The sequence below is a fragment of the Pundamilia nyererei genome, unplaced genomic scaffold, assembly GCF_000239375.1.
Source record: "Pundamilia nyererei isolate P.nyererei 1_Seehausen unplaced genomic scaffold, PunNye1.0 scaffold00244, whole genome shotgun sequence".
NCBI classification, from domain to species: Eukaryota; Metazoa; Chordata; class Actinopteri; order Cichliformes; family Cichlidae; genus Pundamilia; species Pundamilia nyererei.
In genome coordinates, this window is record NW_005187645.1 from 404,377 (window position 1) to 416,059 (window position 11,683).

Below are 11,683 nucleotides of genomic sequence, written 5' to 3' on the forward strand. Positions count from 1 at the left end.
TATTTTTTTATTCCAATACATTCTTCTTTTGCAGAATTTAAATAACCTTTATCAGATTTGATGGTTTTGTTCCAGACTTTTCAAAAAAGTGTTCTGGTTTTCTTTCATGAATGAATTGTGTTAAAATGTACAAAACAGTGATGTCATGTTTTGTGACGAGGATCCAGGCAGAGAGACTTGATGAATTTAAGAATCTTATGATTTAATAAAGAAATTTGCAGACTTGCACAGAGATGGTAAAATTTTGATGACTGATAACAGAAACGAAGACAACAGATGACAAGGACAGGGAGGAACGGGTGTTTAAATGCACCAAGGAGACAGTCATAGTGAACTCGGGACAACTGGAGACATTTAAGGATGCAGGGACTGAAAGAGACAGGGAAGAAGTCTCATCGTGACATGTAAAGTTTATCTTGCTTGGCTGGGCAGCTCTCTGGGTGCTCAGCACCCCCAAAGCTCTGATCCTAGAATGGCCCCTGCTTGAAACTAATTTTATCAACGGAAGATTCTTATTTTTGAAGGCTGTAAATATTAAACTTTGTGAGACAGTGAATACCAGCTGGTAACAGTAAAGTACAAATGTACTGTTCACCATCATTACTACTAACGATGGCAGTCGCTTCCAGAGCGTTAAGGATGGATCAGCTCCCCAACTGCTCCACGTTTCATCCTACTTTGACTTCAGGAACTTCATGCAGTAAGTATCCCACACCTCCCCAGTGCACCAAAGAAAGAAAGAAAGAGGGCAAACACCTTAAACATAGACACACATCATCTCATGGTTTTTTTGTTGTTGTTGTTTTTTTTAATTCTTACTAAAGAGATGTAGCAAAGGTGCTATCAGTGTTGTACTGCAAGTATTCACCAAAATGTAACTTCATTGGCAGCTGTCATGTAGTGGAGAGCCAACATTGTGATTTTAAAACGCTGCATAAACAAGATAAGGATCGCGTTTACAGTTAGCCGCATGCTAACAGCCGCCAACTGGTTGTTTGGATTCTGGTGGCATGCCATTTAATCTCAACTTTTCAAATCAATCCACTAAAACTTATCCAAGTACTAAAAACTATATTAAATTCTTGTAAATAAAAGGACAAGAATTATCAGCTACATAAATATGTAATACATTTCTGATTAATAACACTCTTTTCTAATTCTGTCTTGTTCCCAGTTTGGCTCAAGCTGGCAACAAACAAATGAGAGTTCACACACAGCTTAATTCCGTTGTCCAGTTAAATTAAATGTATTGTATTGTATAAAGCACACTGTATTGCATATACAGTGTGCTTTATACAACCTTTAAAATCCATAGTCGGTCACCGTTTTTCCCAATCATCCTGCAAGACAGCCTGTGGGACACGAAGTGGCGGTTTTTGATATGGGTGACATGGGCTGTTACCAAGGGCGGTGTTCTGGGAATATATCCTACCTCACAAACCATCCTACCCATTGTTTCTGTGCATATGCTGTGCGTAACACAGACCCCTAATTTACAGGGGGTTAGGGGTTGATTAGTCAGAAGTCGCGTCAAATTATAATAGGGGTAGAAATGATGTGCCAAAGTAGGTCGGTTTCTCAGAACAGCGGCATCATGGGCATCGGCAAAAGAAGTTTCTTGCACCCATGCTGACCTGACATCATGCCAGCGCATTTTGGGGATTGCATAGGCACCGATCACCGATCGGACAAACGTCATAAATTCTGACAAAATGAATTGCTTTGGACTGCACTATCATTGGTAGAAGATAGGGGGATAGAAAATGTGCCAGTCAGCGTTAGGTGATCCAACTTTCCAATTGCCGTGCTGAAAGACTATTTCAAACAAAATCAAACAGCTTTATGACACTGAAGCAAGCAAATTTAGATGCAATCCAGACAGCCCTGCTAATATGGAGGAACAACTCCAGGAGCAAACAAGACTGGGCGCCACTGAGCAGCCACTTCCCTGATGACCTACAAAAGCTGCTGATGAAAACAAGCGAGGAGGAGCAGTGAGCATATAGGGTGGGCAGTCACATTCTGTTTTACTAGAATTTTACTCGTAAGCAAAGGCATTTAGATGACTTTGTCCTGAAAAGAGGCTTATGCACCTCTCAAATGGCTCTAATGGCCGGTATTGTATACAATATTTACATAACATTATGTCAAAGATAACAGCAAGCCTCACTCCAGAGCATGTCCACTGTAAACCTGAATTCATGAACTAAATCATCTGTAAACTTTGGAAACGTGTAATTTTGAACTGAAAAATAAAATGTTTTGGATTTAATCTAAAGATTTATTTGAACTTAAGGACAGAAGCCATTTTTAATTTCCTATTTGCACATCGTTTTTTGTTTAAATACTAGTAGCACTTTAATTTGTTTTACCTAACATTTGTATTCTTTTAATTTTTTATTCTTTCAGTTCTATTGATTAATGTTTAAAATATATTTGTCTATCATTACATTCTTATGTTTTATCATTCATTTAATTTGCTGTGGGATGAGACAATAAGGTAGCATCACGATTGGGCACACTTGAGCAGATGAGGTGGAGCCTAGAACAGGAAGTTTGTCTACAGGAGGTGGCAGATGAGAGTTAGTGAGATAATTATTGACTAATCAAAGAGTTAATGACCTGAAAGTAGCACAACTTGAGATGTCACATGATTCAAATCAGCCAGGCCTTTATTTTGAATGGACCCACCACAAGCCCAAGCTTTTTCTTAAATGCAGTGTTTTTCTTCAAATAAATAAACACAATTATAGATATGGTTTTTACACTATTAACAAACCAATATTGTGTTTGGCTTTATTTACAGAAAAAAGTATTTATTTTACTCCATTTGGTATTGTAATCGATTAATGGCAATTTCCTAAATAACTAATTTCTTACAAACATCAGGACAAGTTTTAAGCTTTTAACACTTTAATTCATCTATTTTCTTGAATTTGGTGCTGCACCACTGCTTTACATAGCAATGCTGTTGCAGGGAGAAAAATAACTGGAAGAAGCATTCTTATATCTTTAACAGTCTAACAAAAGTTTGCCTAACAGGGGGAGAAACAGAGGATACAGTATTGGACCGTAGCCTAAATCCAGGATAAAGAGGTTCAGTAATTGTAATTTTGAGGGTGTGGAGGTGGATGAGATTGTCTGAGATTCTGTAGAAGGACACAGTGCCAGCAAGACAGTCCACATACACTGCTACTCTGTTAGAAACAGAGGAGGAGGAGATGCTGCATGTTTTTTGCTTACTGTGCCACACAGAGTAACTATTGTCAGAGCACCTCAGACTCCAAGATTGATCATTTGATCCAAACCCACAGTCTGTTATGTGTCCTTTCCTTCTGATTCCTCTGTAACTCACTGATATTTCAATGTCTCCTCTCCACTCGACCTCCCAGTAACAGCGACCAGTCAGAGGATTTGTGCAGAGCAGCTGAGGACAGTCATCAAATCTGTCTGGATGATCAGGATATGACTGAATCTTCTTCACATGTGTCACCTTCCTGTTGTTGTCAGTCAGTTTGAGGTTTTTATTTACTGTGTTTTTGTCGATTGTGAGTTGACAGGAATCTGATGGAGAGAACAAACACAATCCAGCTGCAGTTATTGATCCATCATCTGTTCATTGATTGACACTTTGATGACGACTCCTGATATCAGAGGTGTGAATGAGTGATGTGACAGTTTGAAGATGGTTGAATGTGTGCTGCTTTGTTTTCATGAATCACATTAAAAGCACACTTACACTTCCTCAGCCCTGGTGTCAACCATTGTTCTCCAGCAGGCTCCACCCTGAAAGGAGGAGAGGGTCAGACCAGCACAGTCTCTTTCAGCATGCACACAAGGCTCATACACATAGTTTATTATTCTCTAATAGTAATAGTAAATGAGGAATAGAAATAAATGCTTTCATCATGGTCAGAGTGCATAAAAAAATAACCACCTAAGGGCCAGATTTACTAATGTGTTGCTTCAGTCCAAACTCAGCAAAGTACTGTCAGGATTTGCAAGATTGCATGTAACATGTGGGAACTGATATTTTTGCACTAACCGCCTTGCATATAAACTTCTGGAAGTTCCTTTCTAAAGCTGCAAAATATGGGTGAAAAAACTACTTAGATCAACTGTGCAAACAGGTGTACTAATGTTTGCGTCATGCTGTTTGCACCAATATTTATTTGACATGGCAGCAATTACTGCTTGCACACGTAAAAGTGTGTTCTAGAAAAGAGAGATGTTTGTCCACTTGTGTCAGTTTATTTGAAATACCAGAAAAAGCTCTTTTAAAACATACATATTACGCGGCGACCTAATTCTAAACTCGCTCACTGAACTCAGAGATGACTTGGGACCTCTGATTAAAAACTTTCAACTCTTTCATTTTTGGTATCAGGTTTTCTGTGGGAGAAATTTCATAGCATGAACAGTGAGGTTCAAAGTGAAACGGCTGAAGAAAAGAGAGGATGATAACAGTAACGACTTTGGACCCTGTTCTAAAAATAATAAGGCCCTTATTAGTCATCATGCAAATTCAGCTGCTAGCACTTTGTCAACATGTGAGATATTAATCACACACACAAACTTACAAAGAGGTCTGCAATCTGTCAATCTTTTTTTTTTTTTCATATTTCATCTTTCTTTTTAAAGATCCAGCATGGAAAAATGGTGGTACGGTAAGCACACAGTGTAGAGTTAAACTTTTGTCAATCGGGGATTCACACAGGCAATCGCATCCACACCTACAGCAGATTTAGAAAGCCTGACAACATGACAGTATTTCTTCCTCCTTTAGACACTGTATGTGATTTCAACAGGCATCTCCATACCTGATATCCATTCTCAGCTGTTTCAGCTGCTTCTCTCCTGCCTCTCCTGGATGGTTATAGCTCAAGTCCAGCTCTCTCAGTTGGGAGTTGGAGCACAAAGCTGAGGCCAGAGAAGTGCAACCATGCTCTGTGATTAGACAGCCTGACAGCCTACAGACACACAAAACAACATGACAGTGATTGCCCCATGTTATTGTCCAAGTCTTCACTGTGGTTCACATTGTTGTGTGTTGTGTACACATTTAATAATGTACAGATATAGATATATCATCTTTACCCAAGATGCAGCACCTTCCTGTTAAAAGTTCTCCACAATCTCACAATATTGTGACAAAAATAATCTTATATTGCACGCTGTTGTCATACCTCCAGGAAGTAGGTCCAATCTACAGACTATGGTGTGTGTGTGTGTGTGTGTGTGTGTGTGTGTGTGTGTGTGTGTGTGTGTATGTATATATATATATATATTTGGACAATGACATAAGTAAACTATTACAGATATATAATGGACATGGACATAATGTATAGACTCTCAGCTTTCATTTCAGGGTATCCACATTCAAACTGGATGAAGGGTTTATAGTGGGGCAAAAAAGTATTTAGTCAGCCACCGATTGTGCAAGTTCCCCCACTTAAAATGATGACAGAGGTCAGTAATTTGCACCAGAGGTACACTTCAACTGTGAGAGACAGAATGTGAAAAAAAAATCCATGAATCCACATGGTAGGATTTGTAAAGAATTTATTCGTAAATCAGGGTGGAAAATAAGTATTTGGTCACCCCAAACAAGGAAAATCTCTGGCTCTCACAGACCTGTAACGTCTTCTGTAAGAAGCTTTTCTGTCCCCCACTCGTTACCTGTATGAATGGCACCTGTTTGAACTCATCATCTGTATAAAAGACACCTGTCCACAGCCTCAAACAGTCAGACTCCAAACTCCGCCATGGCCAAGACCAAAGAGCTTTCGAAGGACACCAGGAAAAGTATTGTAGACCTGCACCAGACTGGGAAGAGTGAATCTACAATAGGCAAGCAGCTTGGTGTGAAAAAATCAACTGTGGGAGCAATCATCAGAAAATGGAAGACATACAAGACCACTGATAATCTCCCTCGATCTGGGGCTCCACACAAGATCTCATCCCGTGGGGTCAAAATGATCATGAGAACGGTGAGCAAAGATCCCAGAACCACACGGGGGGACCTGGTGAATGACCTGCAGAGAGCTGGGACCAAAGTAACAAAGGTCACCATCAGTAACACACTACAACGGCAGGGAATCAAATCCCGCAGTGCCAGACGTGTTCCGCTGCTGAAGCCAGTGCATGTCCAGGCCCGTCTGAAGTTTGCCAGAGAGCACATGGATGATACAGCAGAGGATTGGGAGAATGTCATGTGGTCAGATGAAACCAAAGTAGAACTTTTTGGTATAAACGAGGCTGGGTCTTCCAACATGACAATGATCCAAAACACACCGCCCGGGCAACAAAGGAGTGGCTCCGTAAGAAGCATTTGAAAGTCCTGGAGTGGCCTAGCCAGTCTCCAGACCTCAACCCCATAGAAAATCTGTGGCGGGAGTTGAAAGTCCGTGTTGCTCGGCGACAGCCTCAAAACATCACTGCTCTCGAGAAGATCTGCATGGAGGAATGGGCCAAAATACCAGCTACTGTGTGTGCAAACCTGGTAAAGACCTATAGTAAACGTTTGACCTCTGTTATTGCCAACAAAGGTTATGTTACACAGTATTGAGTTGTATTTTTGTTATTGACCAAATACTTATTTTCCACCCTGATTTACAAATAAATTCTTTACAAATCCTACCATGTGGATTCATGGATTTTTTTTTCCACATTCTGTCTCTCACAGTTGAAGTGTACCTCTGGTGCAAATTACTGACCTCTGTCATCATTTTAGGTGGGGGAACTTGCACAATCGGTGGCTGACTAAATACTTTTTTGCCCCACTGTATGAGTTTCAGCATCCTTAACATGTCCCAACATGTTTTTAAAGGGAGCAAAAGTAATTGGACAATTGACTCAAAAGCTATGTCATGGGCAGATGTGGGCAATTTCTTCAATACATCATAATCAGTTAAGGAGATAAAAGGCCTGGAGTTGTTTTGAGGTGTGGTACTTTCATCTGGAATAGTTTAATGTAAACTGAAAAAACATATCCAAGAATTTGCTACAATACTAGGACTAGTGAACTCTACAGTTTGGTTCATCCTGAGAAAGAAAGAAAGAAAGAAAGAAAGAAAGCACTGGAAGCCACTCATAACCCTTAAAAATAGAAAGGCTACATTGGACTTTGCTAAAAAACACAAAAGAAATCCAGTAAAATCTGTAAAAATCCATAAAATCATTCTTTGGACAGAGGAAACTAAGATGAACCTCTACCAGAATGATGGCACGAAGAAAGTATAGAGAAGGTGTGGAACACCTCATGATCCAATCATACAACATCATAAAACATGGCAGAGGCAGTGTGGTGGCTTGGGTGTGCATGGCTGCCAGTGGAACTGGGACACTAGTGTTTATTGATGATGTGACACAGGACAGAAGCAGTAGAATGAATTCTGAGGTGTACAGAGTCGTACTGCCTGCTCACATCCAGCTAAATGCAGTCAAATCGATTGGGTGGTGTTTCATAATACAGATGGACAATTACCCAAAACATACAGCCAAAGCAAACCAGGAGTTTATTAAAGCAAAGAAATCTAATGTTCTTGAATGGCCAAGTAGGTCACCATGAGTTCAAGACTTTGGCATTTTCCTGCCAGCAAATGGGTTTCAACCAAGCATTAGAAATTAAGATTTTATTTTCAATTATTTCATTTGTCCCATTACTTTTGAGCCCCTGAAATGAGAAGATTGTGTTAAAAAATCATTTATCTTTTTTATGCAATATTTTTGTTCAAACCACTGAATTAAAGCTGAACGTCTCCTCTTAAACTGCATATGATTTGTTTAATTTAAAATTGATTGTGGTAATGTCTGGTGTCTGTGGAGGGAACTGAAACTTTGAGTTGCCAAGTAGCAGCCAAGAAACTTCTAAGATTTAGAGAGTTTTTCTAAAGAGGACTGGAACAAAAGCCCTCCTGAGATGTGTGCAAACCGAGTGACTAAACTACAAGAAACATCTTTCCACTGCTTTGCCAACAAGGGTTTCTCCAAATACTAAGTCATGTTTTGCTTTTGGATCGAATACTTATCTCACTCAATTTATAACTCTTGTGTAATGTGTTTTTTTCTGGATTTTTGGTTGATATTCTGTGTTCATTCATTTAATCAAATGACAATAAAATTATAAACTATTAGTTTTTCTGTAAGTGAACAAACGTACAAATTCAACACATAATTAATTCCCCTCAATGTATATCAGTTACCCCTAACCCTTGTTTTCACTATGCAGTTTTATGTAACAGCGTCTCACAGGTCTCTCTAAAACATGTATATTTGAATGTGCAACCAAAAGAGGAATTGGACAGAATTTTTAAACTGCCAGAACGGGATAACTGGAAATTCTTGGTGGTAAAGCTGCCCTGTCTTGTTGTTTAAGAATGACAGAAGGTTTAGATAAGCAGAAATATTTATAGACAGATAATTTCAGAAAATAGCTCGTTTGAAACAATCTGCTGAATTCTTACCTGAGAATGTGGAGATTACACTGCAGACTCTTCAATCCAGAAGATAGTAGCATCACTCCTGAATCCTTCAGATCGTTGTTATTCAGGTCCAGCTCAATTAAATTAGAGGACTCCAGGCTAACTGAGGATAGAGCGTCACAGCTTCTCTCTGAGAGGTTACAGCCACTCAGTCTGAAAAGATAGTAATGTAAATTTTGTACATTTTTATTCATTTATAAAGATGGCAATGCATTTAAAAATATATATAACTTACAGAGCTTTATTGGAAGCTTTGACCACTGGCATCAGTCTCAGAAGAGCCTCCTCTGAAGCAGCGTATTTCTTCAGGTCAAACTCATCCAGATCTTCTTCTGATGAAAGTAAGGTGAAGACCAGAGCTGACCAGTGAGCAGGAGACAGTTTATCTGTGGAGAGACTTCCTGAACTCAGAGCCTGTTGGATCTCCTTCACTAGAGAACGATCATTCAGTTCATTCAGACAGTGAAACAGGTTTATGCTTTTCTCTACAGACAGATTCTCATTGAGCTTCTTCTTGATGTACTGAACTCTTTCCTCATTGGTCTGTGGACTTCTTGTCTGTGTCAGCAGGCCTTTCAGGCGACTCTGATTGGTCTGCAGTGATAGACCCAGGAGGAAGCGAAGGAACAAGTCCAGGTGTCCATTTGGACTCTGTAAGGACTTGTTCATAGCAGTATTGTAGAAGTCTGCCCCAGTTTGTTGTTCTTCCAGCAGATGGACATGAAGAGCAGCCAGAAACTCCTGAACACTTAGATGGACAAAGCAGAACACCCTGTCCTGGTACAGTCCTCTCTCCTCTCTAAAGATCTGTGTGAACACTCCTGAGTACACTGAGGCTGCTCTGATATCGATGCCACACTCTGTCAGGTCTGATTCATAGAAGATCAGATTTCCTTTCTGCAGCTGATCAAAAGCCAGTTTTCCCAGAGACTCAATCATCTTCCTGCTCTCTGGACTCCAGTGTGGATCTGTCTCAACTCCTCCATCATACTTGACCTCCTTCACTTTGACCTGAATCACCAGGAAGTGGATGTACATCTCAGTCAGGGTCTTGGGTAGCTTTCTCACCTCTGTGGTTCTCAACATTTCCTCCAGAACTGTAGCAGTGATCCAGCAGAAGATTGGGATGTGGCACATGATGTGGAGGCTTCGTGATGTCTTGATGTGGAAGATGATGCTCCTGGACCGCTTCTCATTAGTGAATCTCTTCTTGAAGTATTCCTCCTTCTGTGGGTCAGTGAACCCTCTGATTTCTGTCACCATGTCAACACAGTCCGAAGGGATCTGATTGGCTGCTGCAGGTCGTGTAGTTATCCAGAGTTGAGCAGAGGGAAGCAGGTTGCCCTTGATGAGGTTTGTTAGTAGCAAAACCACAGAAGTGGACTCTCTGGGGTCAGTCAGGATTTCTGTATTGTGGAAGTCCAGAGGAAGTCGACACTCATCCAGACCATCAAAGATGAACACAACCTGGAAGTCTTCAAAGCTGCAGATTCCTGCTTCTTTGGTTTCAGTAAAGAAGCGATGAATAAGTTCCACCAAGCTGAACTTTTTCTCCTTCAGCAAATTCAGCTCTCTGAAAGGGAATGGAAATATGAACTGGATGTCCTGGTTGGTTTTGTCTTCAGCCCAGTCCAGAGTGAACTTCTGTGTTAACAAAGTTTTCCCAAAGCCAGCCCCTCCCATAGTTAGTACTTTTCTGACTTGTTCTTTTCCAGGTGGGCCTTTAAAGATGTCTTCTAATCTTATTGTTGTTTCTGGTCTGTAGGATTTTCTTGATGCTGTTTCAATTTGTCTGACCTCATGTTCTTGATTGACCTCTGCAGTCCCTCCCTTTGTGATGAAGAGCTCTGTGTAGATCTGATTCAGAAGGGTTGGATTTCCGGCTTTAGCAATTCCCTCAAACACACACTGGAACTTCTTCTTCAGGTTAGATTTAAGTTTATTCTGACACGTGATGGGGAATCCTAAAAGAATAGAGAAACAACATTTTGTGTATTCAAACACACGCTGGAACTTGTTCTTTAGAGTAGATTTACATTTAGGATCACACTTGTCAAGTGCTGCTAATAGAAACACACAAATATGTATGATTTTTGGACTGTTGTGGTTGTTTTATTCAATTTCGGATGAGCTTTTTTTGTTGTTCATCCATCTATTTTGTGCCACCTATCTAGGTCCAAACCATGGGGGCAGTCTAAGCGGAGATGCTCATCCCACCATCACCTCAAGTTCTTTTGTGGAGACACCAAGGCTTTCCCAGCCGAACCCTGATGATGGTGCATGCATATACATGATCTACACGTCTGTAGATTCTACAATGTAAACTTTGCAAGTGGCCAGTACCATTTCCAGCGTGTATATAGACTGTGCAAATGCAAAAGTTTCCACTTCTCCAAAAATACGTAGAAGTTAACAACAGTAATAAATAGGGATGGGTACCGGTATCCGGTGCCATGATGGCACCGGTTCTGACATAAACGGTAGTAACCAGACCGTAAAGCAGCGCACATTTTGGTGCTTTAATTCGGTGCTTTTTTTCCTGAGCTGCGATACACTTTAGATTCTAGCCAATCATTTTACGTTTCCGAGGATAGTAGGCGGGTCCAGGTACGTACGTTCTTTTAGAGCAGAGCTACAGATTAAAAATGCCCAAGGAGGACCGGTCAAATGTATGGCTGTACTTCACAGCAAAATATGCAAACTCAGCAGCCTGCAACAAGTGCTTTAAGCTGATACTGTGATACTGTCAAAGGAGGTAACTCCTCAAATCCGATGAAACACCTGGCGACGCATAGCGTTTTTTTTAAAAGCCGAGAAATGCGCCGTATTTGATAGCTTGCTGCGAGACCTCACTCTGTGCACATCTACTGCGGGTGGGTTGCCAGTTATCGGACCCGGAGCAACATCCCCCAAAAACCCGAAGAATAGAGTCCTGGCCCCTAGCCCTGCCAGTGTAGCAGAAATGATGACAGATGATGATGATGATGATGGCAGCAGCAGCCGTTCTTCTCTGCGTGAGTAGCTTAATGTTGTTCGTGTAATTTACGTTGAGTATGCTAACCACGTTATTACATTAATGCATGTAAGGTGAACTAGCAAACATCATCACAGCTACATGCGGCTGTCTTCTTGTTTGATGGCAGATACTCCCTTCACCCTGGCCAAAAAGGCTAAAATGACCAAAGAAAAAGTGGAAAACG

The 11,683-nt window shown here is 40.7% G+C and overlaps 1 pseudogene; it reads right to left on the bottom strand.

Annotated features, from left to right (window-relative positions):
- Positions 1-11,683, bottom strand: part of LOC102209423 (protein NLRC3-like) — a 30,822-nt pseudogene that overhangs the window by 17,845 nt on the left and 1,294 nt on the right.